This window comes from Ambystoma mexicanum, chromosome 3p (genome assembly GCF_040938575.1).
Source record: "Ambystoma mexicanum isolate Mex_15411 chromosome 3p, UKY_AmexF1_1, whole genome shotgun sequence".
Classification (NCBI taxonomy): Eukaryota; Metazoa; Chordata; class Amphibia; order Caudata; family Ambystomatidae; genus Ambystoma; species Ambystoma mexicanum.
The window spans coordinates 691,869,928-691,894,939 of NC_090925.1; the positions used below are offsets into that span (position 1 = coordinate 691,869,928).

General features: G+C 50.7%; 1 protein-coding gene across 2 annotated transcripts in view; it reads left to right on the forward strand.

The window, feature by feature from the left end:
* The window catches only part of ZNF346 (zinc finger protein 346), a 319,091-nt gene that overhangs the window by 283,843 nt on the left and 10,236 nt on the right, over positions 1-25,012 (forward strand). The window lies entirely within an intron of this gene.

Consider the following 25,012-nt stretch of genomic DNA (forward strand, 5'->3'; position numbering starts at 1 on the left):
TCAGACAGCACCACAGCCATTTACTACCTGAACAAGCAAGGGGGCACGCACTCTCCAGGACTGTCCAAGCTGTACCAGAACATCTGGAAGTGGGCTCTCAAACACATGTTCCTGTTGTCACATGTACCAGGGGAACTCAATCTGCTAGCAGACGAGCTCAGCAGAGACTTCCCTTTGCCCGCAGAGTACGAATGGTGGTTACGAGAATACATGGTCTTCGACGTTTTCACACAATGGGGATTCCGAGAAATAGATCTGTTCGCAACTCTGAAGAACTCCCAATGCCAAGATTACGCCTCCAGGTACCCCCAGAACCGATCCAAGGGGAACGGTCTCTGGATAACATGGTCAGGAAAATGTGTTTATGCTCCCCGCCCCGCCCCCCTCCCCGACTCCCGTTCTCAACAAAATAGTGCACAAGATGCACCAGTCACCATGATACTAGTGGGCCTGGCAGCCATGGTTCGCTCACCTGATGGAGATGTCTCTATCTCCACCGGAGAAACTACCCTGCCTGTACAACATGCTGTCGCAGGACAGGGGCAAGACGATACACCCATGCCCACAGACCATGAACTTAGCAGCCTGGCTCCTGAGGTCATAGAATTTGGACATTTACAGCTCCCTCAAAGATGCATGGACATTCTTAGGGAGGCGAGAAAACCTAACACTCGTTACTGCTATTCTAGCAAGTGGAAGAGATTTGTCATATGGTGTAGAGGTAAGAGCATCAACCCAGTTGACTGCTCTCGCACACAGATTGTTCTTTACCCGACTCACTTATTGGACTCAGGATTGGTCTTTAATTCTATTAAAGTTCATCTAGCTGCACTTTCCGCATACACCACTTCTCAAAAGTGTCATGGTGGAAAGTCGCAGTTATTAAAGCCTTCATGAACCCTTTGAACCCATGCACAAAGCATCCCTTAAGAACCTCACTCTTAAAACTGCTTTCTTAATGGCTATCACCTCCATTAGGAGAGTGAGTGAACTACAAGCGCTCTCTATACTAGACCCCTTTGTAACGCTTCACAAGGATAAGGTGGTTCTACGCACACATCCTAGGTTTGCACCAAAATGTATTTCTAAATTCCATGTCAACCAGTCAATAGAACTACCAACGTTCTTTCAAAACCTTCAAATTTGGGAGAAAGGAGCCTGCATACACTGGATGTGCGCAGAGCTGTCATGTTTCATATGGAAAGAACTAGACCTCTGAGAAATACTAATCAGTTTGTCTCGGTGGCAGCAGGAAGAGAAGGAGATGCAGTTTCAAAATCCACTATATATAGATGGATTGTCCAATGCATCACTCTAGTTTTCTCTCTTGCTAAGAGAGAACTACCCTTCAAGCCAAGAGCACATTCTACTCGAGGCACTGGGGCTTCCATAGCATTCATTGCAAATGTCCCTCTTGAGTCCATTTGCAAAGCGGCAAACTGGAGTTCTGTACACACCTTTACAAAACACTGTCTGGATGCCTAATCTAGGCTTGATTCCTAGGTGGGAAGCAGTATTAAAACATCTTTTTTTTTTTTTTTTTCTTCTTCTACTGTTCCTTCTCACAACCCACCTCCAACTCCGGGTACTGCTCGCCAGTCTATGCACAGCATGTGATTCTAAGCAGATTAGCAAACATCAGAAGACAATGCATCACTTACAACCATCAGAAATGCTTTTACGGTATCTGCTTAGATTCACATGGGCCCACCCTTCCTCCCCGCTCGGTTGGAAGGAACATAGACATCCTTTCTCCAGCATGGGGTCTGGCATGGATTCACATGCTCATGAATATTCCCCGTCGTCAGGCTGGGAATCCTCGGTAAAGAAAAAACCAGTATCAGTTTCGTTTCTGATCTGTCTTTCGTAGTAATAACCAATCACTGGTCTCTGCGTCATACTGACCACAGCCAATGACTGCCCTCTACCTAAGCACCGCCTCTGGCAGCCATCTTCAGATTTTTACCGCACGTTCATGTGTTGGGATCCTCGTGCTATTGCTCTCGAGCGTTAGTGCTATTTTTTCGCGCTTTTTCACAAAAACTTCGATTCTTTCGGTCAAAAGAGCCTCAAGCTCCACCGATCCTACATCCGATCAACGGGGACCCGTGTCGGATTCATCTGTGCCCCTCAAGGGTGAAGATTTCGTCGAGCTACACTTCGGAGGACTCCAGAAGCTTCTCAGGCCCGGTCTCGGAGATGGCCCAGGAGAAGGGAAGCTCGACGCCCGGAAAGCTGTTCAGGGCCTGCCCTGGATGCCAGCTGCAGAACGTCTTCAAGGAGGACGAACACTCTTTCTGCCTTTACTGCCTTCATGGGGACAAGACGCACGTGGAGAAGGACTGTGCGTTTTGCGGCAACATGTCGGAACGGACCATGAAGGACCGCCATCAACGTCTCGCCAGCTGGCTGGAGGGTAAGAGCCCGTCTGGCGAGAAGAAGAAGAAATCTGAGCGGTCTTCTAAGACCTTTGAGGGCGCCCCGGCGACGGGGGCCCAACATAAGGCCAAGCACCGCGAGTCCGCTGGCACCGGGAGCGCCGAACGGTCGGGCTCTACGGGCGCCAGGCAGGGCGCACCCTCCCCGGCACCATCAACCACGAGCCAACGCTCTGGGTCGGGTAAGAGGAAGGCCGAGCACCCGGCGAAGCTCCTGGAGAGACCCCGGTCGAGCTCTAAGGCAGAGGAGGAGCGTGGCAGTGCCCCCTCCCTCAAGGATAAGGCGGTGAGCGCACCTAAGGTGGTGAAGGCCTTGATCCATTCGACCAAGCCCTCTATCGAAACGGTCGCGGCGGCCCTGGCCCAGCCTGTGGAGGCTGCACCAGTGGTGGCGGCCTCGGGGCCCAGAATCTCCCTGCCTCCTCGGAGGGAGTCTTCTTTCGTGCCCATCGATAGGACCCCCGTGAAACCCTCCGTGGGGAAGAAGGGGGGGCAGGGCGTCGTCGTAGATTCGGCCTCAACCTCAGAAGAGGAACTGATCGAGGTCTTAAGCCACGGCCTAGGCGTGGAACAAGACCAGCCCGTCGGAATGGGCCCCGACGCAGGTGACGACGACGACATCGTCGAGGATACCGACGGGGCCCCTGCTCGCCCGTCGGATTCCCCTCTGCCAGCGCCGCAAGACAACTCAGCGGCCATTTTGTTGGCTATACAGTCCTTATGCTCCGAGATAAGGACGAGACTACCGTTACCGACGGAGGAACCTCTCCCGTCGGGGGATCCAGAACCGGGACCTTCTGGTGTTCCCCCTACCAAGAAAAGAAGGATCCATCCACCGCCTCCTTTTCAACCGTCGCGCCCCGTCCAGCCCTCCTCCCCGTCCACCCGAGGGGATGATACGGGGACTGACACGGCAGCGACGGGTACGGACGACGAGGCATACGACGAGGATTTTCCGTCGTCGCCTCCCACCAGGGCTTCTCCGCCCGACGAGATTGGATCGTTCCACTCAATGATCGCCAGGGCATCCGAGCTTTTCCAACTCTGCCCTGAGGAGAAGAAAAAGGAAGGCTTCCTTTACCAACGGCGCGAGACCAAGAGGAAGACGGTCCTCGCAGTGCCTCTGTTGGACGACATTTGGGATGAGGGCCTTTCCCTCCTCAAGAACCCTTCCACGACGCCAGCGAAAAGAGACCGGTACGAGAAAAAGTACCGGGTCCCGGACTCGGCCCCCCTATGCCTCCGGGCGCAGCCTACCCCGGACTCCGTCGTCTCCGCGGCAGCCAGGAAGAAAGCGGGGGGGGGGTGCGGCCTCCACGTCGACTTCCCCGCCGGACGGCGAGGGAAAGAAATTGGATGCCATGGGACGCAGAGTCATCTCGTCGGCGGCGACGACGATTAAAGCGGCCAACGCCTTGGCTATCGTGGCCCGCTACGACAGGGAACTCTGGTACAAGATAGCTCCCCTGCTGGATTTTCTGCCGGACGACAAGAGGGCGGAGGCCCTTGAGATCCTGCAGGAAGGTGAGGTGGCCTCGGACCACGCCATCACCGTGGCGACGGACATCGCCGACACTGGGTTCCGCCAGATGGGCAACGGCGTTTGCCTTCGACGTCGCGGATGGCTCAAGGCTACGGACTTTCGGCAGGACGTCCAGACCAGGGTCCTGGACATGCCCTTCGACGGGAACAACCTGTTTGGGAAGACAGTGGACGATTCCCTTCAGGCCATCAAGGCGGATACTGAGACGGCCCGGGCCCTTGGAGTACTGCAGCAACGGCGGACGCCCTTTCGAAGCGGCGGAGGCAAGGGCGCCTCCAAAGGTTCCGGCGGCGGTTTCGCTTCCTACCGTCAAGCGGCCCGCTCGTCGTCGCAAGAGGCCTACAGAGGACGAGGCAAGTCTGGCGGCCCCCGCCGTCGTCGCCAAGGAGGCCAAGGCGGCAAGGCCGCGTCCAAGCAGGATTGAACCGGCCGTGGGGTCGGGCCCCCACCGAAGCACCCCGGTGGGAGGCCGGCTGGCGGGCTTCGTCAGCGTGTGGGAGTCCATCTCCACCGACCGTTGGGTGCTGGACGCCCTGGCCCGGGGCCACGTGCTCGAGTTTCAAAGAAGGTGCCCGCGCGTCGCCCCCGTGGCCAGGAAAGAACTTCACGTCCCTCAACTTCTCCTGGAGGTAAAGGCGATGCTCAGAAAGGGCGCCATCGAACTCGTCCCAAAGAGGCTTCGGGGCTCCGGAGTCTACTCGCGTTACTTCCTCGTGAAGAAGAAGACGGGAGGATGGCGCCCCATCCTGGACCTGCGACGCCTGAACAAGTTCATCAAGGCGCAGAAGTTCCGGATGGTCACCCTCCAGCACGTCCTGGGTCAGCTGGAGGAAGGAGACTTCCTATCGTCGTTGGATTTGGAGGATGCCTACTTCCACATTCCCATCCTAAAGGGGCACCGAAAATTCCTCAGATTCGTGGTCCAAGGGCGTCATTACCAGTTCAAAGCCCTTCCCTTCGGACTGCGGTCGGCACCCAGGGTTTTCACCAAGTGCCTCGCACCGGTGGCGGCGCAGCTGCGCCGCGAGGGGATTCACGTCTACCCCTACCTGGACGACTGGCTCATCCGCGCCAAGACGAGGGAGCTCGCCGTGGTCCACACGGCAAGGACCGTCCAACTCCTCACGGACCTGGGATTCTCCGTGAACTACGCCAAATCCCACCTGGTGCCCGCGCAAGTCGCACTGTTTCTGGGAGCGAGGCTCGACACAGTGTCCCTTCTGGCCTCCCCGTCGGAGGAGAGGACCAGGACCATCTTGGGCAAGGTGCAACGGATGTTGGTGGCCGACGCGGCCAAGGTGAGGTCCATCAAGTCCCTCCTCGGGATGATGTCTTCCTGCATCTACCTCATTCCCATGTGCAGGCTCCGGATGCGCCCGTTGCAAGAGTTCCTGGATGCGCGCTGGATCCAGACGACGGGCAGCTTCGAGGAAAGGATCAAGCTCGACGAGAGTTTCCGACGAGCGATACGGTGGTGGGGCACCCGCGCGCATCTGACGGCGGGCATGGACTTCCAGACCCCAGCCCACCAGGTGACTGTGACCACGGATGCCTCCCTAGAAGGGTGGGGAGCGCACACCGAAAATCTGCACGCAAGGGGACTCTGGCTCCCGACGGAGAAGTCCCTGCATATCAACGTCCTGGAGCTCCGTGCAGTGTTTTGGGCCCTCAGGTCCTTCCTTCCGTCCCTCAAGGGCAAGGTGGTGAGGATCTTCACCGACAACACCACCACCATGTTTTACATCAGGAAACAGGGCGGAACCAGGTCCCCAGCGCTGTCCAAGGAGGCGCAGGACCTGTGGCATTGGGCCGTCGCCCAAGGGATTCTTCTGGTGCCGTTTCATCTGGCAGGGATAAAAAACACCATCGCCGACTCACTCAGCAGGGAGCTGCGCTCGTGCCACGAGTGGGAACTACGGCAGGATCTGGTGGATCGCCTCTTCCGACGGTGGGGCACACCCCAGATCGACCTGTTCGCGACGGCGACGAACACCAAGTGCCGGAGGTTCGCCAGCAGGTTTCCCCAGACGAGGAGCATGGGCGATGCTTTCTCGTTCCCCTGGGAGGGCCTGTTCCTCTACGCGTTCCCTCCCTTGCCTCTGCTAATCCGGCTCGTCAACCAGCTCAAGAGGTCACGGTGCAGGATGATCCTCGTCGCACCTGCGTGGCCGAGGCAGATATGGTTCCCGGACCTTCTGGACTTGTCGGCGTCCCCGCCAATCAAGCTGCCGGCGGACGCGGATCTACTCTCCAGGGAAGGAGGCGCCATCCTCCACCACGACCCGAAGTCGCTGAACTTGCAGGCCTGGCTCCTGCAGCGCTAGAGTTTGGAGGATACGACATACCGGCCGATTGCAGAGAGGTTCTTGCAAAGGCCAGGGCGTCCTCGACTCTTAAATGCTACGGACACAAATGGAAGAGGTTCTCTGTCTGGTGCCACGCACAGAAGATTAACCCTCTACGGATTACGGCTCCCCAAGTGCTGCCGTACCTGCTGACGCTGGCCAAAGCTGGTCTGGCACACGCGTCCATCAAGATTCATCTTGCTGCGATCTCCCGATACACCAGAACCACGGGCCGGACGTCCTTGTGGTCTCATCGTCTGGTGAAAGAGTTCATGAAGGGACTGTTCAGATCGTTCCCGCCGGTGAAGGCTCCGGCCCCGGCGTGGGAGCTCAACGTGGTACTGACCAAACTCATGGGACCTCCGTTCGAGCCTCTGCACTCGGCCCCGTTGAAGTTTCTATCGTGGAAAACAGCTTTTCTCGTGGCCATCACCTCCGCACGACGAGTGGGAGAGATCCAGGCCCTTTCCTGCAAGGCCCCGTACTTGACTTTCCACGACACGAGGGTAGTGCTCAGGACGCACCCCTCCTTCATGCCCAAGGTACCGTCGGACTTTCATCTCAACGAACCCTTGGTGTTACCTGTGTTCTTCCCGTCGCCTTCGTCGCCGGCTGAGAGGACTTTGCACTCGCTGGATGTAGCTAGAGCGCTGAAGTTCTACGTGGACCGCACGAAAGGTTTTCGGAAGACGTCACAACTCTTTGTGAACTTTGGACCTGTCAATCAGGGGAAGGCTCTCTCGAAGGCTTCCATCTCCAGATGGCTCTCCGGCTGTATCATGTACTGTCACCGGTTGGCAAACCGACCGCTGCCTGGCCGTCCGAGAGCCCATTCCACCAGAGCGATCGCAGCTACCACGGCGTTCCTATCTGGTGTGCCCCTGCTGGACATATGCAGGGCTGCTACGTGGAGGTCGACGCACACCTTCACGAAATTCTACTGCGTCGACCGGGATTCCAGGGAGGAGTCCAGGGTCGGCCAAGCAGTGCTGCGCAACCTGTTCGCCTGAGGTGAGCCTGGTGAGGAGGTAAGATGCTTAATGTTGAGTTGATGTGATGCTTAATGTTGAGCCTTTGCCACCTCCCGTGGTTGTGCATGTGTGTACTGCTATGTATTCTTTATTCATGAGCATGTGAATCCATGCCAGACCCCATGCTGGAGAAGGAACAAGTTACTTACCTGTAACTGTTGTTCTCCAGCATGGGTCTGGCATGGATTCACATGCGAACCCTCCCGCCTACCCCTCTGCGGCTCTTCACTTGGTCATACTGCCACTTCACGTGCTTCCAAATCTGAAGATGGCTGCCAGAGGCGGTGCTTAGGTAGAGGGCAGTCATTGGTTGTGGTCAGTATGACGCAGAGACCAGTGATTGGTTATTACTACGAAAGACAGCTCAGAAACGAAACTGATACTGGTTTTTTCTTTACCGAGGATTCCCAGCCTGACGACGGGGAATATTCATGAGCATGTGAATCCATGCCAGACCCATGCTGGAGAACAACAGTTACAGGTAAGTAACTTGTTCCTTATCTCTCTCTCCTTTCTGTACTCACGTCTATAGTCTCCCTCAGGACAGAAAAAATAGAGGGACCTAGACGCGTGAGGGATTGTGCGTACACTGCATGTCACTAGAGGGATGGCGTTACAGACTCGCCTTGTCGACGTCCCCTTTTAGACTACGAAAAACAAAATGCAATGCTCTGCAGTGACCACTGGATGTCGGACTATGCACACATGTGAATCTAAGCAGATACAAGCATCAGAAATGCATTTACGGTAAGTAATGCATTGTCATTCATGAGCATGTGAATCCATGCCAGACACCATGCTGGAGAAGGAACAAGTTACTTACTTGTAACTGTTGTTCTCCAGCATGGGTGTGGCATGGATTTGCATGCAAACCTTCCCTCCAACCTCTTTGCGGCTCTTCTCTTGGTCCTACTGCCACTTTACGTGCTACCATATCTGAAGATGGCTGCTAGAGGAGGGGCTTGGGTAGAGGGCAGTCATTGGCTGGGGGCAGTATGACCCAGAGACCAGTGATTGGTTATTAGTAGAAAGACGGTTCAGAAACGAAACTGAACCTGATTTTTCCTTTACCGAGGATTCCCAGCCTGATGACAGGGAATATTAATGAGCATGTGAATCCATGCCAGACCCATGCTGGAGAACAACAGTTACAGGTAAGTAACCTTTTCCTTCCAAGATGAGAGCGGCCAAACTATATCTGCATCTTGGATGAAAATTGACAAACCTATCCGATTCCTTCCGGCATATCAGAAAAAATAATCAAATCAAAAAAGATTAAGATTCAGGCTAAATTTGGTTCTCTCCTTGGAACTGCAGTACATTAGAGACCCAATAGCCTACCCCTCTAACATTTGTGATAGATGTGAAGGTGTAAAGCAAACTACGGCAATCTGCTATCTGATTGTATGGGAACATGGCCCCTGAGATTTAAAAGATTTCAATAATTCGTGCATAATCCGAATATTTTGAACTCTAATCAGTTTTGGGAAAGATTGTCGCAAGGTCAAGAAACTTTTCTTGCGTATGAAGTAACATGCTTTTTAAATTATATGAAATTACTAGCAAATGTGACCTAGATACTCAAACATTTTGACTAGTATGACAATAAAAAGGTCTGCTCTACCGGGGGCCACCTTCTGCTAGTAAAGACTGCAGCTCAGGTTGGTCTTTAGGATCCAGATCTCCAACAGAAGTAAGGTCCTCTTCCAACTCTGAATATTCAGCAGCTGATTCAACCTTTCCTGGTGGTTCATCACACTCGCTCAGCCTCGCTGGTGGAGCAGTCACAGGTGTGACTTTGGACAATCCTCTCAGGGATGTCCTTGTTGGTAGCACAGGAGTGCTTTCTGGCTTTTTCCTTGATCTTGGGTTTCCCCTTTATCTCATTCTTCTTAGAAATGGCAGTCATTCCTGCGGACTGGGTGTTATAGATTCCTCTAACATCCACTGGAGAGTCACTTAAGGTACTCTTCCCTGGCCTTCCTTGTCTGCTCCTGTTTCCTTTTACTGGGAGGCCTGGGGGTGCTTGATACAACTCCAAGAGTGTTTGTCATTCCCTAGCAGGACTCTCCCAGGCACCTCACTTTGTACACTAACCGGTATCTTGACAGTCATGTATTTGCGCCGGATGAGAGCTGGTAGTGTAGGAAGCATTTGGACAGGGCCTCCAGCAAGCTTAGTGAGGCCTTTTGGGTGCCTTAGCAACATCCTCAGGTTTGAAAAAAGATTGGTGCACCACTGTAATGTTGGCCCCATTGTCTCTAATGGCAGGGGTCTCCTGGCCATTCACAAGCACACTGTCCTTGTAATATTCTTTTGTGTTATCTGGAATTGAATTGTAGACCTCTAAGTTCTGCTGTTCCCACAGACCCGGGGACACTAAAACACTGGCAGACACTCCAATGGGGTCTTCAGCCAGTAATTGAAAGTTTCCACTTGCCATTTGTACTCCTCCCTCTGGGGAAAAGGCTAAGGAGACTGTGTGGACCCTGGAAGGTTTACCCTTTCATCCTCGCTCCCCTTTCACATGGTCAGTAGACCCACAAGCATAACATTTTCCAAATGTTTCAACAAATGGGTGTTTCTGCTGACCTCCCTTTGGTTTGGCACCAGAGGTTTCACTAGCCTGATTCGGTTTCCCTTGTGGCTTACCCTTCCTTTTTCTGTTTGGGGCCCTCTTGATTGGAGGTATTAGACTTCTCTTTGCCATCCTTCTGTTGCTGCTTCCCCTCATCCTTCTGAGTTGCCCCAGAATCCATGTGAGTAGCCCTGTTTGCAACCCACAAGTCAGCAGCCTTTGCTAACTTCTTTGGACCCATTTCCTTGGAGTCAGCCAAGTGCTGTCTCGGCTTAGGAGAACAGGCATCAAACATAGATTCTAACAAAAATAGATTTCTCATCCCTTCAAGTATTAACTCTGTAACCCTTTCCCCAACCATCTAAGTTCTTCAAACATTCACAACATTCACACACCTAGGTAGCCCAAGGCATACCATCATGCTTTTTTGGGGGTCCTAAACCTCTTAAGGTACTGGGAAGGAGTTTTCCCAAATCTAGCGATCAAAGCTAGCTTCACATTTTCATACTCCAATGTTTCAACTCCCCCCACCTCCATTACAGCATTAGTTGCAACCTGGGGGAGCCTAGACAAAAGCCAAGGAATCCTCCCTGTTAAACCCCAAATCCCATAGTTCTATTCAAAACCAGCCAATTAATCCAAAATATCAAGTCTCGCCTCATAAATACTCACAGCTTCTTTAGGCATGTGAGGCCTCTTAGGGCTGGAAGACCTAGAAGACTCTGGGATAGAACAATTTTCAAGAGACAATTTCTTCATTTAAAGAGCATGATGCATTTCCATTTCTCCGAGTTTGATTTCTTGATGTTTACTTTCAGTTTGGATTTGGAGCCTTTTGAACTCTAACTCAAGTCTCATTCTTTCAAGAGAGACTAATCTGGACTCAGTACTTGACTGGTAGGGTCCCTGTGGCTGTAGATTGAGGGCCTAGAGCAAGTAGAGGGGCAGTGGGGCTCACCCCCTGGGACTCCTGCCTCTTCTAGCTCATCAATAACATTAGAGTTAGGCTCTGAATCATTATCATCCTCATCAACACTATCCACATTTGCTTAGGGGGGGTAGGGGTTATAGCTCTACCTCCCAGTCTTTGATGATTCAACAATTTCTCAATCCATTAATTTTTCTTGACTTGAACAGAGGGAGACCTGACTTTAAACATCTTTCAGTTGATCTACTGTTAGAATGATCAGGGCTTCCTGTTTGAAGCTACCCATATTTGGCATTTTTAAACAATTGCTTTTCTAGTGGTGCTTAGCCTTTTGAAGGTTATTTGAACAAATGTAAGAGTAGCACTCTCAATGTAACAACTATACTTTATCCTCCCCGCTTGTCACCAGTGTTAGGCAGAATTGCATGCAGTACCCGCTGGGACCACCACATACAATTTGGACTACAGGTGTAAGCATAGCCAACCTTTGGTACAAGTCTGTACTACAGTTTGTGGTAGCGAGCTGAGCAGCCAGGCTTACCTCAAGAGGGAATGTGAGCAGAACAAGAGGTTACACAGAGGTCTTATAATCACAGTGGTTCAAGTAGACACTTATACTCAAGGTCTGTTGGTAAAACACTTATAATTTATTACACAATCATTTAAAAAACATTCACTAGAAGGAGGCAACTTAATATCATACACAAACTTCAACACCAAACCAATAGGTTTCTGAGTAAATCAGGCTCCCCTGAAATAGGTGCAAAATAGCAGTTCAGTCACTTTAAACAGGAGGGCAAAGCCACACGTTAATAGAATAGATCACAAATACTTCTTAGGCAGTGCAAATAGTTTCAGTTCACTAGAGAACTCGATTCAGTTCAATAGGCTTAGGCCTAGGCCAAAGTCAATGGACTAGTATCTTGGATAGAAAAGAGCAGTTCTTGTAGTAAACAGTAAAGTCTTTGCCAAATAGTTTGTACGAAAAAGAATCATATGTTGGGTCACAAGCTGATTAGGCCTGCAAGTTGGGAAAATTCCACAAACTTTCACTGCAAAAGGTAAGTTTTCTCAATCTGGTTGGCACAGTACCTTAATATGAAGAAAAGATGCAGCTGAAGACGTTGGTTGCTGGCAGTTCCTGCAGGTCTCTCTGAGCCTCATTCGTGGGGAGAAGAGGGAGGACTCCTGCACTGCGACTGGTCCATCAAGCTGGCAAAATGGAAGATCTTCGGTTCGAATAGCTGTCATCGGGCATGCAAGCTGGTGTCCTTCCTCCCGGGTAATCCTAACCAGCTCCGAGAATGGTATCCAGGTGGTTTGAGTCGATTGGTCCCACCAACTCAAAGGAAGAAGTCGTCCTTGAAGGGGCTTCTCCGTCGAGGTGAACTTGGCAATTCGGTCCTGCAGCAGGGCTTCACCGGGCAAACCAACGGTTCAGGAGTTAGAGCAGACGTCCTCTTCCAGCTAGTCTTCGGTTCTTTCGTTCCAGTGGTCGACTCTGCTTTCCAGTTCCAGAGACTTGCCTTTTTAAACAGTTTTCTCCCTTTCATTGCAGCCTAGCTGCCACTCAAACCAGCAGAGTGGCTGTCCTTGCCGCACAGTCAGCCAGGCAATCACGCCAGAGTGCATTTCGGTGTTCTAGGAGACTAAGCACAGGGAGTTCCGGGCACCTCCCTCACTTCCTGCCCACCCCAGACACTCTGGCGTCAGAGGTGGTGTGCTGAAGCCCGCCAAAGGCATGTAAACAAAGGGACCAAACCTAATTTGGTGCTCAGAAACACACACTAGAAGGACCTTTCCAAAAATAAATGGCGAAAAAAGACAGGGATCCGGTTAAACAAAGGGGCTTAAGGCGCCATCTTGAAAAACATGGCTTCCGCGATTTTTAGCTACCGGTGTTGTGTGGTGGTAGTGGCAGCAAGTCAGTAGTGTTCACGGGTGGGAAAAATCATGGTAGTTCGTTGTAAAACCACTGGCAACAGCCATTTCGATGGAAAAGGGTAGCATTTGACTGCTAGAGTTTCTAGACATAGGGGATACTAGTTAACCCCTCCAGCACTCTATAGGAAGATAGTGTGTGCTGGGTCTAGCTAGGAATTTATTGACTAGTAAAGTTAATTTAAGTTTACATTCTCTGGGAAACAGTTTATCCCAGAGAAGGTATTTAAACCTTTGGGAAGTCTAAAAGACATCCCTGTGTCACTGCACTGAATGTGCTGTGTAACAGACATGAAAAGATGCCTTTGGAGTTGTCTTAAAACTCCATAATCAAAGAACACAAGAGTAAAACACACATCAAAATACATGAGTGGGGAAAAAAGGCTCACACTCTTTCCAGGTAAAAAAAAATCAAGTCCTCGGGGTCTCTAAGGTGAAGGGAATTTGCACTTTTATGAGAATTCTCCCTAACACTGATCACATTCCGGAAGGCGAAGAACGAGACTGCTTCCTGGCTTTAGTATAGGATGGAAAGGAGACAATGGGGGAATGTCTCCAGTAAGGATTGGCTACGTCTGACAGCATCAGCAGACGAATGGCTGCAAGAACCGTACTGCGCAGATTTGTGTTTGGAAGTCTGGGTGTGCACCGGATGTGCAGGCTAGACAGCTCAATGTGCCCTTCAATGGCTCGAGGTTGTTCGGCAGCAAGGCAAATGAGTCTCGAAGCTGCAGACCTCCACGGTGACAGCTAAGTCTTTTGGCGCCTCCATTCGACAACCTCAACAGCCATATTCAGGCTCATCTTCCTGGAGGGGTTGTTGTTTTCGTTTCTATTCCTCAATTGGTAGAGGAAGAGGACAGGCTGGTCCAAGGGGAGGAAAAAGATTCCCTCGTGGTGGATGAGGCAGAGATGCTAAATCGGCCCCAACAGCAGCAACTGTACCCTCAGCCACTGCTGCAGTCGTCTCTAAGCCTCTGAGGCCTTGACCCACAAGACCCCAGTGGGTGGCAGAATTTCTCAGCATCTGATAGAATGGTGGGGCATTACTTCAGATGCTTGGGCATTGGAAACATTAGCCCAAGGTTACTACCTTCCTTTTCAGAAAAGGCCTCGGGATCATCCACCAGGATAAGACTGTCAAAATTCCAGATCCGCTCCTTGTGCAGGAAGTTTTAACCCTGCTAGAGAAAGGTGCAATAGAACATGTACCTGTAGTGGAGAGGAACAAGGGTTGGTATTCCCCACCCCCATTTTCTCATTCCCAAGAAGGACCGAGGATTGAGACCTATTTTGGATTTAAACTTGAACAAGTTCCTCAGGAAGGACAAATTCAAGATGGTTACCCTTTCTCAGATCCTTCAGGCTCTCCAACACCAAGACTGGTTGATATCATTAGACCTTCAGGATGCTTACTTTCATGTGCCAATCCATATCCAGCACAGAAAGTACCTGAGGTTTGTGGTTGGCAGTTCTCATTATCTGTTTCGAGTTCTGCCCTCGGGCTGACCACCTCCCTGAGAGTTTTCACAAAATTGATGGTGGTAGTGGCAGCAAGTCTCAAGAGATGGGTGGGGGGGGGGGAGGTTTGGGGGGTTGTGGGGAGGGAGGTCATATCCACCCCTACCTGGACGATTGGCTGATCGGGGCTCACTATCCGAACAAGCCCAGGAACATCTTGGCATTGGCTGCCACTACCTTCACAGACGGCTTCTCCCTCAATTAAAAGAAGTCCCATATGATGCCATTCCAAAGACTCCAGTTCATCGGAGCAGTCCTGGATACTTCCTCTGGGAAAGCCTCGCCACCCGAGGTGAGAGCTCAACACGTTCTGCAGATGGTAACAAAATTCCTGAATGCCCAGCATCTGCCTGCGATTTCTAAGGTTGCGTGATCTAATGGCATCCTGCATTTGTGCTAGAGGCCCGATTGAGAATGAGATCCTGCCTCACTCATGGGGTGCGGAGCCCACACCAACGATCTGACACATTGGTCGTTGGTCTCCATCGGAGTTCAAACTACAAATCAACCTTTTGGAGCCGAGGGCAAACAGACTAGCGCTGAAGGCCTTTCTGCTCTCTGTAAGGGAAAAAAATAATGATAATGATGGACAGCACCGTGGCCATGTACTACCTCAAAGAGAGAGGTGGTGCAGGGTCACTACGGCTGTGCAGAGAAGCAGTTAAGTTAAGCTCTGGTTCTGTGCAATACAAGAAGTAATCTGTCGGCAGTTTACCTAGGCGGAGAGCAGAACACCGCAACAGACGCTCTGAGCAGATGGAGCACAGGCTCCCACGAGTGGGAATTAGCTCAGGAAGTCCTTCAGGAGATCTTCACCCTTTGGGGAACCCCTCAAGTGGATCTGTTTACGACTTGTACCAACCAGAAGTGCAAACTGTATTGCTCAAGGGAATTTCCCCCAAGAGGAGCTCTAGGAGACATGTTCATGGTGGACTGGGAATTTTCACTCCTTTACGCATTTCCTCGAGTCCACTGTCATTCCTCATTTCATCAGGAGGTTGAGAAAGTTCGGGAAGTCCATGATCCTAATTGCCCCAGATTGGGCCATGAGAACGTGGTACACGGATCTTCTGGATATTTGCATCTGCCATCTAACACGTCTTCCACAAAGGGAGGATCTTCTCTCTGAAGAGGAAGGTCTGGTTCTCCTTCCAGGGGTAAAGCCACTCAGCCTTCACACATGGGTTCTGAGAGGCTGAGGTACAAGGATTGGGACATCCCGGAAAACGTAATGGAGATTTTGCTTTTGGCCAGATGGCTAGCAACCAAATCCTTTTACCGGTGTCATTTGAATATGTTCAGTAACTGGTGCAAGGACAAGAATGTGGATCCATTCCAATGTGGCACTCCCATAGTGCTTTATTTTCTGTTGCATTTGGCTAATCTGGGGCTCCAGATTGGCACCATAAAAGGAGATCTAGTAGCGCTCTCTATTTTTAAGTGCTCCTTGGAAGAGGTTTCCTATTTCAAAATACCCTTAATTGTTCAATTACTGAATGGGCTTACTAATGTGTATCCCAGAGTCCCATTCAATGTCCCTGCTTTCTAACATGTATCCCCTTCGAGCCTTTACATTTGTGTCCGTTAAGGCTCCTAATTTACTTATTGCATTAACATCAGCCCGCAGGGTAAGTGAGTTGCAGGCTCTTTCGTGCAAGCCTCACTCTGTGAAACCATCATTCCTACCGAAAGTAGTCTGACTTCCATCTGTCGCAGAAGATAACGCTACCAACCTTCTACCCTCCTCCTCATTCAGACGAAGAGGAAGAGAGGCTGCACAGGCTAGACCCAAAAAGGGCTCAAGTTTTTACATTGCAAGAATGGCTACATTTCGACACGGTTAACTCTTTATTGGGTATACCGCCCCCAAATTGGGCCTTTCAGTCACTAAACAAACCATATACAGGTGGATCACTCTAGCTATTGGAGAATGCTATAGACTTGCGGGAAAGGACCCGCTGGAAGGGCTTGAAGCTCATTCCACAAGGGGCATGGCAACCTCTGCGGCTCTCCAAAGGGGTGTCCCAATAAATATCTGTTCAGCGGCTACTTGGTTGTCCATTCACACATTTGTCGAGCATTGCTTGGACGCCTCCACTGAATGGGGTCTCTTTGCAAAGGCAGTTCTCCATTCAAGCCATGATTAATTGATTGATATTTTATTTGTATCGCGCTCGTATACAAGTGTTTCAGAGCGTGACATGGCAAGGCAGGGGAACAGGGGAGAACAAAACAGCGATCTTACTAGGCCCAGTGACATTGAGAACGCGCAAGTGCATGGGAGAGTGGGGAGGGGAAAAGTGCAAGGAAGGGGGGAGAGATGGAAAGTGCAAAGCAGAGGAGAAACAAATAAATAACAAATATTAAATAATAAAGGCAACAAATAGTGGTAATGCAGCCAGCAATTTGCAAGTGCTAGGTTTAAGGCAGCAGGCAGGGTAGGTCCGATAAGTGCAGGAAGAAAAGGGGGGGCTGTATGGGTACAGATACAGACCCCAGTGCAAGGAGTGTCCCGGAGGCAGTGCGGGAGGGTGACAGGATGAGCAGATACCTGGTCCCAAAAGACGGAGGGTGGCCAGGTGCACGGTGCCAAGAGAACAGATCAGCAGGGGAGAGGGGGAGCGAAGGCAGAAGAAAAGAGGAAGGTCTTGAGGTGCTTCCGGAACCGGAGATGGTTCTCAAGTTTTAGAGTGGCAGGGAGGCTGTTCCAGCGTCCCTGCTTGATACTCCCTCCTCAAATTGTTCTTTCGAGTGGATGTTCCTTCCACGTAATCCTCATCGCTCCAACCAGCCTATCCCGCCGTACAATTTTCATGAATTATACTCTGCATTCCCCGAGAGCTTGCGGTCTGGGTTATGCCTGGTTAGATAAAGGGTAACGGGGATGAGGGGAGGTTTACAGAACTGAAGCCAACAGGCCATGCACAAGCTATTTATACGAACAATGATGTCTATGCTCGACAGAGGCATGACATTGAGTACAGCGCCCTCTGCAGTGATTCTTTTTGGAAGCAGCAAAGCTGGCGAAATATGAATATCAAAGATGCGTTATACGTGGCACAGGAACATCCAGTTGAAAGAACGTTTACCAGGGCTAAGGTACTTGTTCTTTCCAAGGGTGGAAAGAATCTTTAGATCCCTTTTACATTTTATTTGGTGAAACCAACACACACCAGCTTATGTGGGGTGCTGGGGAGATGCACTGTATCCCCTTTCACACTAAAACAATTCTGTTAAGGGGCAAGCTTACCTTCAATGGCTGGTGGCAGTGAAGCCTTGTATTAATTTGGTGCGCCTTTACTGCTGGCTTGGTTCACAGCTGCAGTAAAGGCACCTAAGGGTGCTAATTTTACCAAAATTGCCCCAGTCTATTTTAGTGTTTCTTGTCCTTTCTTGTTCTTTCACCTGACATCCAGGTCGGGAAATTCCTTTGTGACTCCCAGGCCAGCCTCCAGTCTGTCTGTGAAGGCAGGAAGCGAGGGAGGAGTGCAAAACTGCACAACCCTTTGTCTTCATCCTTGCTTGAATTGGAACAAATCCCATTTGGGGGCTGGCTGTCGTGATTGGACAACCAGACCACCCCTTGTAAAATGCAGGGAGAGAATGCAGAAGTTATGCTGTAGTGCCTGTTAAGTACTGCAAAGCTGGAAGCTGAAGACAAGTCGACGACTGGATGCAAAACCGAAGAGGATGATTAAGGTAAAGCGGCTGAGATGATTTCCAGCGACTGGAGAGCCTGCTGTGTAACCTTAGCATGCTGTAGCCCTTCCTTCCAATCGACCTGGGGACTCCGAAAAAACAACCCTGTCGAAGAGCCTGTAAGACTGACTAGACTCAAGATAACCTGCATTTCAATCCAGTCGTGCTGCGACCATGCGGGGCTGCAATACCCTAAAACCCTGGGATCTTGAGCCATTGTGCGGTGCACAGTCGTCTGAATTCAGAATCTTGCTGAAACCTTGTGGGCATCCTAATGTATCTCCAGAGACACGAATCCAGTCCGGAAAGTCCCCTCACCAGAGTGCTGGACCTTTGTAACGATAAGAATCCGACCAGTGATATTCTGTTTCTTCTCTGCTCGTGTAAAAGGCGCCAAAACCACAGAGCCACATCCAGCCGTGAGGAAAAGCTTACCTAGAGCCTTCTGTTGATCCCTGCTGCAAAGTTCCTTCCCAGGTCCTGTTTTCAGTCACCACGACAAGGAATCCACTGACTGGGTTTTTGGATGCATATCCTGAAGTTCTCTTGCTGCAAAATCATCTTCAATGCTGAGGTACTGTGTTTGCCCAGTCTTGATGGTTGTTTGTTTTATTCACTTATAATGCGCACCAGACACGAAGGTAACCGGGCGCAGCAGTACAGAATATGCAAGGTTTAGCGTTACATGGTTACAGATACAAGCAAAACAAAATATATACAGTCCGTAGAAGATCAGATACAGAATACAAGCAGGATAGAATATACACAGGCACGAGCAGTTTGTCACAGGCATGAGGCACAAACAGGTTGTCACTAGCCTAACGGGAAGATGTACAAATGGGCAACAGGATGGGGGGGGGGGGGGGGTGGGTGGGTGTGTGTGTGTGTGTGTGTGTGTGTGTGTGTGTGTGTATATATAAATAAAAAAAATCGGGAGTCTAGAAGGAGCTAGTGAGCAACTGAAGCAGACTTCAGTAGATTGATATAGTTGGATCTGATTTTCAGAAAGGGCTGCTCCTCAAGTAGAGGATGTGGCAATGAATTCCATAATTGGGCCGCTCGGACCTGGAAGCTGCCTCCCCAGCTTTAGCCAGCCTGAATCGCGGTATCATAAGGCTATTGACATTCGTGGTTCTTGCCGGTCGGGTGGAGCTTCTCTTTAGGAATCTGTCCCTGAGATAGCTAGGTGCAGCATTATTCAAAGCTTTGTGAACAAGGGATGCAACTTTTAAATTGATTTTGCTACTTAAGAACCTATGTTGACACTGTTTGTTGGACACTAGATCCTAGTGACCCCCTTCTGCCACTGAGAACACTCATGCTCCAAGAATAAGGCAAATACTTTTTAGGGATTTTGCCTTTTGCCTAGAAAAGAGAATACGTGTTTAAAAGTTACTTACATGTAAAAGAGTTGGCTGGTAAATAACTCTGAGAATGAACAGTTACAAAAGTTCTTACTTACCTTGGATGTGTGATGCACTATTCTCAAAAGTATGGTTAACATCTTTCTTTGCTTAGAAACAGTGTTGCCATTCTAACAGAAAGTAGATGTGAGGGTATATTACTCACCTGTAATTTGGTTGTGCTTCTTCCCAGAAGTAATGTGTTGGTTTCATCAGATTATTCCTGTTAGGATAATTGTATGAATGTCCCCCAACTGTGTCTTGCTTCCCCTGACTTGCTGTTAGCCTGTCCAGAATAAGTCTGCGTTAGGTTTTACCTACCTAGAATAACCGAGACATTCAAATGAGAATCTATGGAGATGCAATCAGAAATGCTATTACGGGGTGTAATGCATCTCATTCCTGAAATAGAATAAGTTGCATGTGTTACAAAGTCATTACTTGTGAATTGCTTACTGCCATTCTGAAAAGTATTACAAAGTTATTTACTTATCTTTGAATTGTGTTCCACTGTTCTAGAAAGTAACATTGCTAGTATAACTATTATTGCTTGGAACAGAAGTGTACCAATGTAATGCCAATACAGTATTCTGCTTACTGTTATAGCATACTGCCATTCTAAATGTGTTTTATACTTAACATAAGTATTGTGTTGGTTTTGTTTGACTTCTAATAGTACTTGCTTTTCTAAAGAATGATTTGCCTGTTTGTATATATTTACTCCTATGTCCTGTCCCCTTTCCTCCAAACTTGTGGGACATTCCGTCCTGTTGGACGGTACCGGAGCACTTTTGTAAAAAAGCATCAAATTGAAAATGTGTAGTTCTCTTTCTATGTGGTGCACCGCACGTGGCCGTAACCCTGTCCTCCTTAGCTCTGCCCGCGCATCGCCCTTCAGTCCTTTTCTCTGCGCGGTCGGGGCTGGATGCACTTGCATCACCGGGAAGACCTTTTTCTTTCCCTTTGTCCTTCTCTCCTGCTTCAGTTCTGCAGTTGCGTAGTCCTCAGTCTATGCCGGGGCGTCTGGGATTTGCCACTTTTTCTTGCAAGCGTCGCTTCGCTAGGGCGGATCCCTATTCTCTCTGCTTAGTGTCTGGGATGAGATCACTGTTGGGACTCTTTCTTCTGCGACTCCCTTTCGGTCTGGGCACTTCAACGTAGTCTTCACAGGTGGGAGGCAATCTTCCAGAAGGTTCCCCCATCGCATTTCCAACTCTTCATTGACCGGAAGAAGAGACGCCCGGTAAGTTCCTTACTTTTCAGGGCACCCCGGCTGGGGGACTCCTTCTGTGGGTCCTCCAGGGCCGGGAGGGGCTTCAATAGCTCTGCTACTGGGGTTATCCCTGAGGTGCCTCTCAGCCCTAATAAGCGTACCAGGGTTTTCTCCGAGGGGGCCTTCCTATACCGCATCACGATCTGAGGTTCACCGATCAGGAGCTAATAGCCAGCATAGTCGTGCTGAGGCGTTGGGTACCGGAGTTCGCTCTGAGGTCTCCTTGTCTGGAGCTTCCCACACAGACACCGGGGTGCGCTCTGAGGCTTTCTGTATGGAACCATGACTCGAGGCCGCTATTAAGACCGGACTCTATTCCAAGGTTCCTCTTAACAAGGCTAAGGTGTGTACCAACAGAACTGAGAGGCCTGTAAAGGTCTTGTCGGTGAGGTGTATTCCTCAACTTTTCCGCGCTCTTAGAGGTACCGCTTCTGTTGAGGGGGCACAGGGAGAGGTGGTCGACCGTAACTGCTCTGCTGCCGAGGTTCCTCCTTTGGAGGCTAATTCAAGGGACAGGATGTCAGTAAACATCCAAGGCCCCCATAGTACCGGCTCTGCTGAGGATCCTTGTATCAAGGCCAAATTTCAGTCCAGTCTCCCGACCAATATGTGGAGTCAACTGCCTCATCTACACATGTGACGCAGTTCTCCTCAGATGTTCACAAAATGGCGGGCCTTCTGGCGTGGAGTACAGTGGCCATTTTGGATTCTTCCCTCACACCCACTCCATCGACAGTGGGTGCTGGGAACCTTCTTTACAGTGGACAACCTTTTCCACGCGATAGTGTGAATTCGTTACGCCCTTCTTATGACTGGCGTGCTTGGATGCCACTACCACCTTCGGTCTGGTTTCCTCCATCTGCCCCATTGGTCTATGTAGATCCGGTTGGTGGCGGGCCCTTTTGGCAGCCCCCCTGACTGCATTTGTGGGGGTTATGCTCCTCATGAGAGGCCTCTGCCCACTCCAGCGTTCTAAGGTCTCGGTAGAGGATGCCTTTTTTTGCGAAATGTCAGTCACTCTGATCCCATGAGGGAGTACTTTAAGGGCCTTTTTTAGAGAAATCTGCCCTCAGACTCCGTTGCCTACCCCGACAGTCTTGTCGCCCCGGCGGCAGCACCTCCTCTGCCTCCCAGCCCTCCCCCGGCTCTTGCGCCTCTGCCTCCCTTGTCACCGGTGGACAAGACTCTGGCAGAGCGTGGTGATAATCTGACACTGGGCGTGTCTCAGCCAGGGGAGGCTAGACGACCCTTTGGCAGATCAGGACAGTGAGGACCAGCACCGCTCTGTCCGAGCATTTCACAACCGGGTCCTAGACATGACACACCTTGACATGCTATTGCCTGAGGCACCCGCTCTGCAGGAGGGGGTGCTTTCGGGGATGCTAACCTTGTCTCCACAGGAGCGTACCGGCCTCTTCCTTCAGAGGGACATCCTGGCCGAGGCCCGCAAGGTCTTGGGAAAAACCCCACACCGGGCTGCACATTAATAAAAGGATTGACGACCGTTACAGGCTTCACACCACCGAAGTAGCCTTGGTGTCATGTCCGCTCCCGTCTTCGACAGTGGTAGCGGCCGCCACTCTGCAATCCAAGCCGGCCTCGGTCTTCTGCAGCTGCGGCTCAAGTTCTGTCCAAGGAGGACACATTGTTCGATTCCTTTGGCAAGAAGATTTTTGCCAATTCGGCGCTGCAATTGCATCAGGCAAACGCAGAGCTCATTCTGGTGGTGGCGAATATGAAACTGTGTAGAGATTTGGCTGACGTCCAAGAGTTCTTTCCTGTTGACAGGCTAGAAGACTTTAAAGGCGGCTTGTCAGACGCCAGGGTGTTGGCGCAAGATATGCTTGAGGCTGCTGCGCACCATGTTGACAGCTCGGCTTGCGGCCTCGTGATGGGGGTGGACATCTCTCGTCAGGCTTGGCTTCATGCAACAAAGTTTTCGAAGGAGGTCCAAGATAAAGTTCTGGACCTGCCTTTTGATGGCAAGAGTTATTTAATTCTTCAACGGATGACTAGCTCACCAAGAATAAAGCGAGCACGCAAACTGCCAAGTCTCTATTGCTGCTCGTGAAGGCCCCAGTCAAAGGTCTGAGATCTGGGTCCCTATCTCGATCCTCTTAAGGCTTTAGAGGGTTCCACGATTGGAAGTCTCGTAGGACTGATCCTCTGCTGGGTAACTACTGCCGGAGGCAGCAACATGGCCGGCTTTTCTGTCGTTAGCCTCCACTTCAGGGACAGGTAGTCTCTCCGCCGAAAAGTCTGCAAAATGATATTTTTTGGTGCTCGCATGAGACTCCGGTGGGAGGACGAAGCTCGTCTCATCTGGAGGTGTGGCAAACCATCACCGACGACCGGTGGGTTTTGTCCATCGCTCGGGCGGGCTTCTGCTTTCCCCTCCTTCAATCCTTCCTTTCAGCAGTCGGGGATACCCTCCCTCAGAGCCGAGGTCCAGAAAATTCTAGTTCTCAGGGCTGTAGAACACGTTCCCCTTGTGGAACAAGGGGAGGGCTTCTACTCGTCTGTTTACTGTGCCAAAACCCAACCAGGCTGGCCTGCGCACCATTCTAGACCTTTCCCAGTTCAACCTTTCTCTTCCCCAATGGAAATTCAAGATTACACCCTGCCAAATAAAGTCCTCTCTTCAGAAGGGCGACTGGCTCAGCGTTGTGGACCTTCAGGATGCTTATATGCATATCCTGATCTGGAGCCCGCATCGGAAATAGTGCTCTTCTCCCAGAGAGAACCGCAGATATCAGTTTCGAGTGCTCCCTTTTGGTTTCAGCTCTGCGCCACACGTCTTCACAAAGATGTCAGTCATTGTGGCTTTTTTAAGGCTACAGGGTGTTCATGTGCATCTATATTTGGACGACTGGCTTCTGTGCAGTCCCTGTCCGGTGAAATCCTCAAGCAACCTTGTCTCTCCTTCAGCTCCTGTTCAGTCTTGGACTGTCGTTGAACTGGTGGAAATCCTCCATGACGATCTCTCAGGACCTGATATTCCTGGGTTTCTGTTGGGGCACGATCGACTGCAGGGCGTACTTGTTGGTGGACAGGATGGCGGATCTGTTAACCACGTGTCAAGTCATTATTCAGCCAGAGCATATCTGCTTGGTGGTTCCAGGGGCTTCTGTGCCTAATGACCTCGTGTGTGCTTGCTCTTTCACTGGCGCGTCTCAAGATGCGACTTACGCAGTTGGCTCTTCGGAGCTCTTGGCTCCAGGCGGTGGACCCGGACACCAAAATGATTTCCGTTCCACCCTACATGTCAGAGCTCCTTTGGTGCTCTTCTTCCAGCAATCTGTCAGTGGGTGTGCCATTTCAGGAGCCCTCCCCTCAGGTGACCATTACGACGGACTCCTCCCTTATCGAGTGGGGCACGACGATGGATCATCTTCAGGTTTTCGACCTGTGGTCGCAGCAGGACATAAAATTTCACATAAATTATCTGGAACTTCTGGCAATTTTCCTGACGCTCAAAGCTTTCAAGCTAGGGATTGTGAACAAGGTGGTCCGCACAGACAATGCAGTATCATTGTTTTATGTCAACATGCAGGGGGGGTACCAGGTCGCCTCCCCTTGTAGACTAAGCCATTCCGATTTGGGAATGGGCCTTTCAGCACTGTTTGGCTGTTGGCGGTGCACATTCCAGCCCAGCGGAATGGGACGTCAGACTCTCTCAGCCGGCGAGTGGTGGTCAGCTATGGGTGGGAACTGAACACGGAGATCCTCTCGGACCTTTTTCGCCATTGGGGCACTCCAGAAGTGGACCTCTTTGCAACGTCCTCAAACAGCAAACTTCCTCTTTATCCTTCCAGGAACTGACTCCGATTCTTCCCTGGGGGATGCTCTCGAGATTCTGTGGCACAACATGAGGGCCTACGCCTTCCCGCCTATTCCTCTGATTCACTGGGCATTATGCAAGCTCAGGAACACGTCGAATTGCACTCTCCTGTTTATAGCCCTGTGGTGGCCTGCCAGTCGTTCAGCATCTGTCAGTCTGCTCACCGATCAGGCTTCCGCTGTTTCCTGACCTGCTTCATCAGAGCGTTCAGCAGATGTGGCACCCTCCCCACAATCGTTCAGCTTGGCGGCCTGATGCCTGAGTTCAAATCTTTAGAAAGCTTCAATTTGTCCGCGGATAATATGCGTATCATCCAGGCGGCAAGAAAGCCTTCGACGTCTCGGTACAATAGCAAATGGCTCAGTTTCTGTCACTGGTGTTTAGCGAAAAAGCTGGACCCCTTAGAAGCTGTCATCGATGCGGTCTTGGCTTTCATTTCTCATCTGGCAGCTTCGGGCATGCATGTCTGGT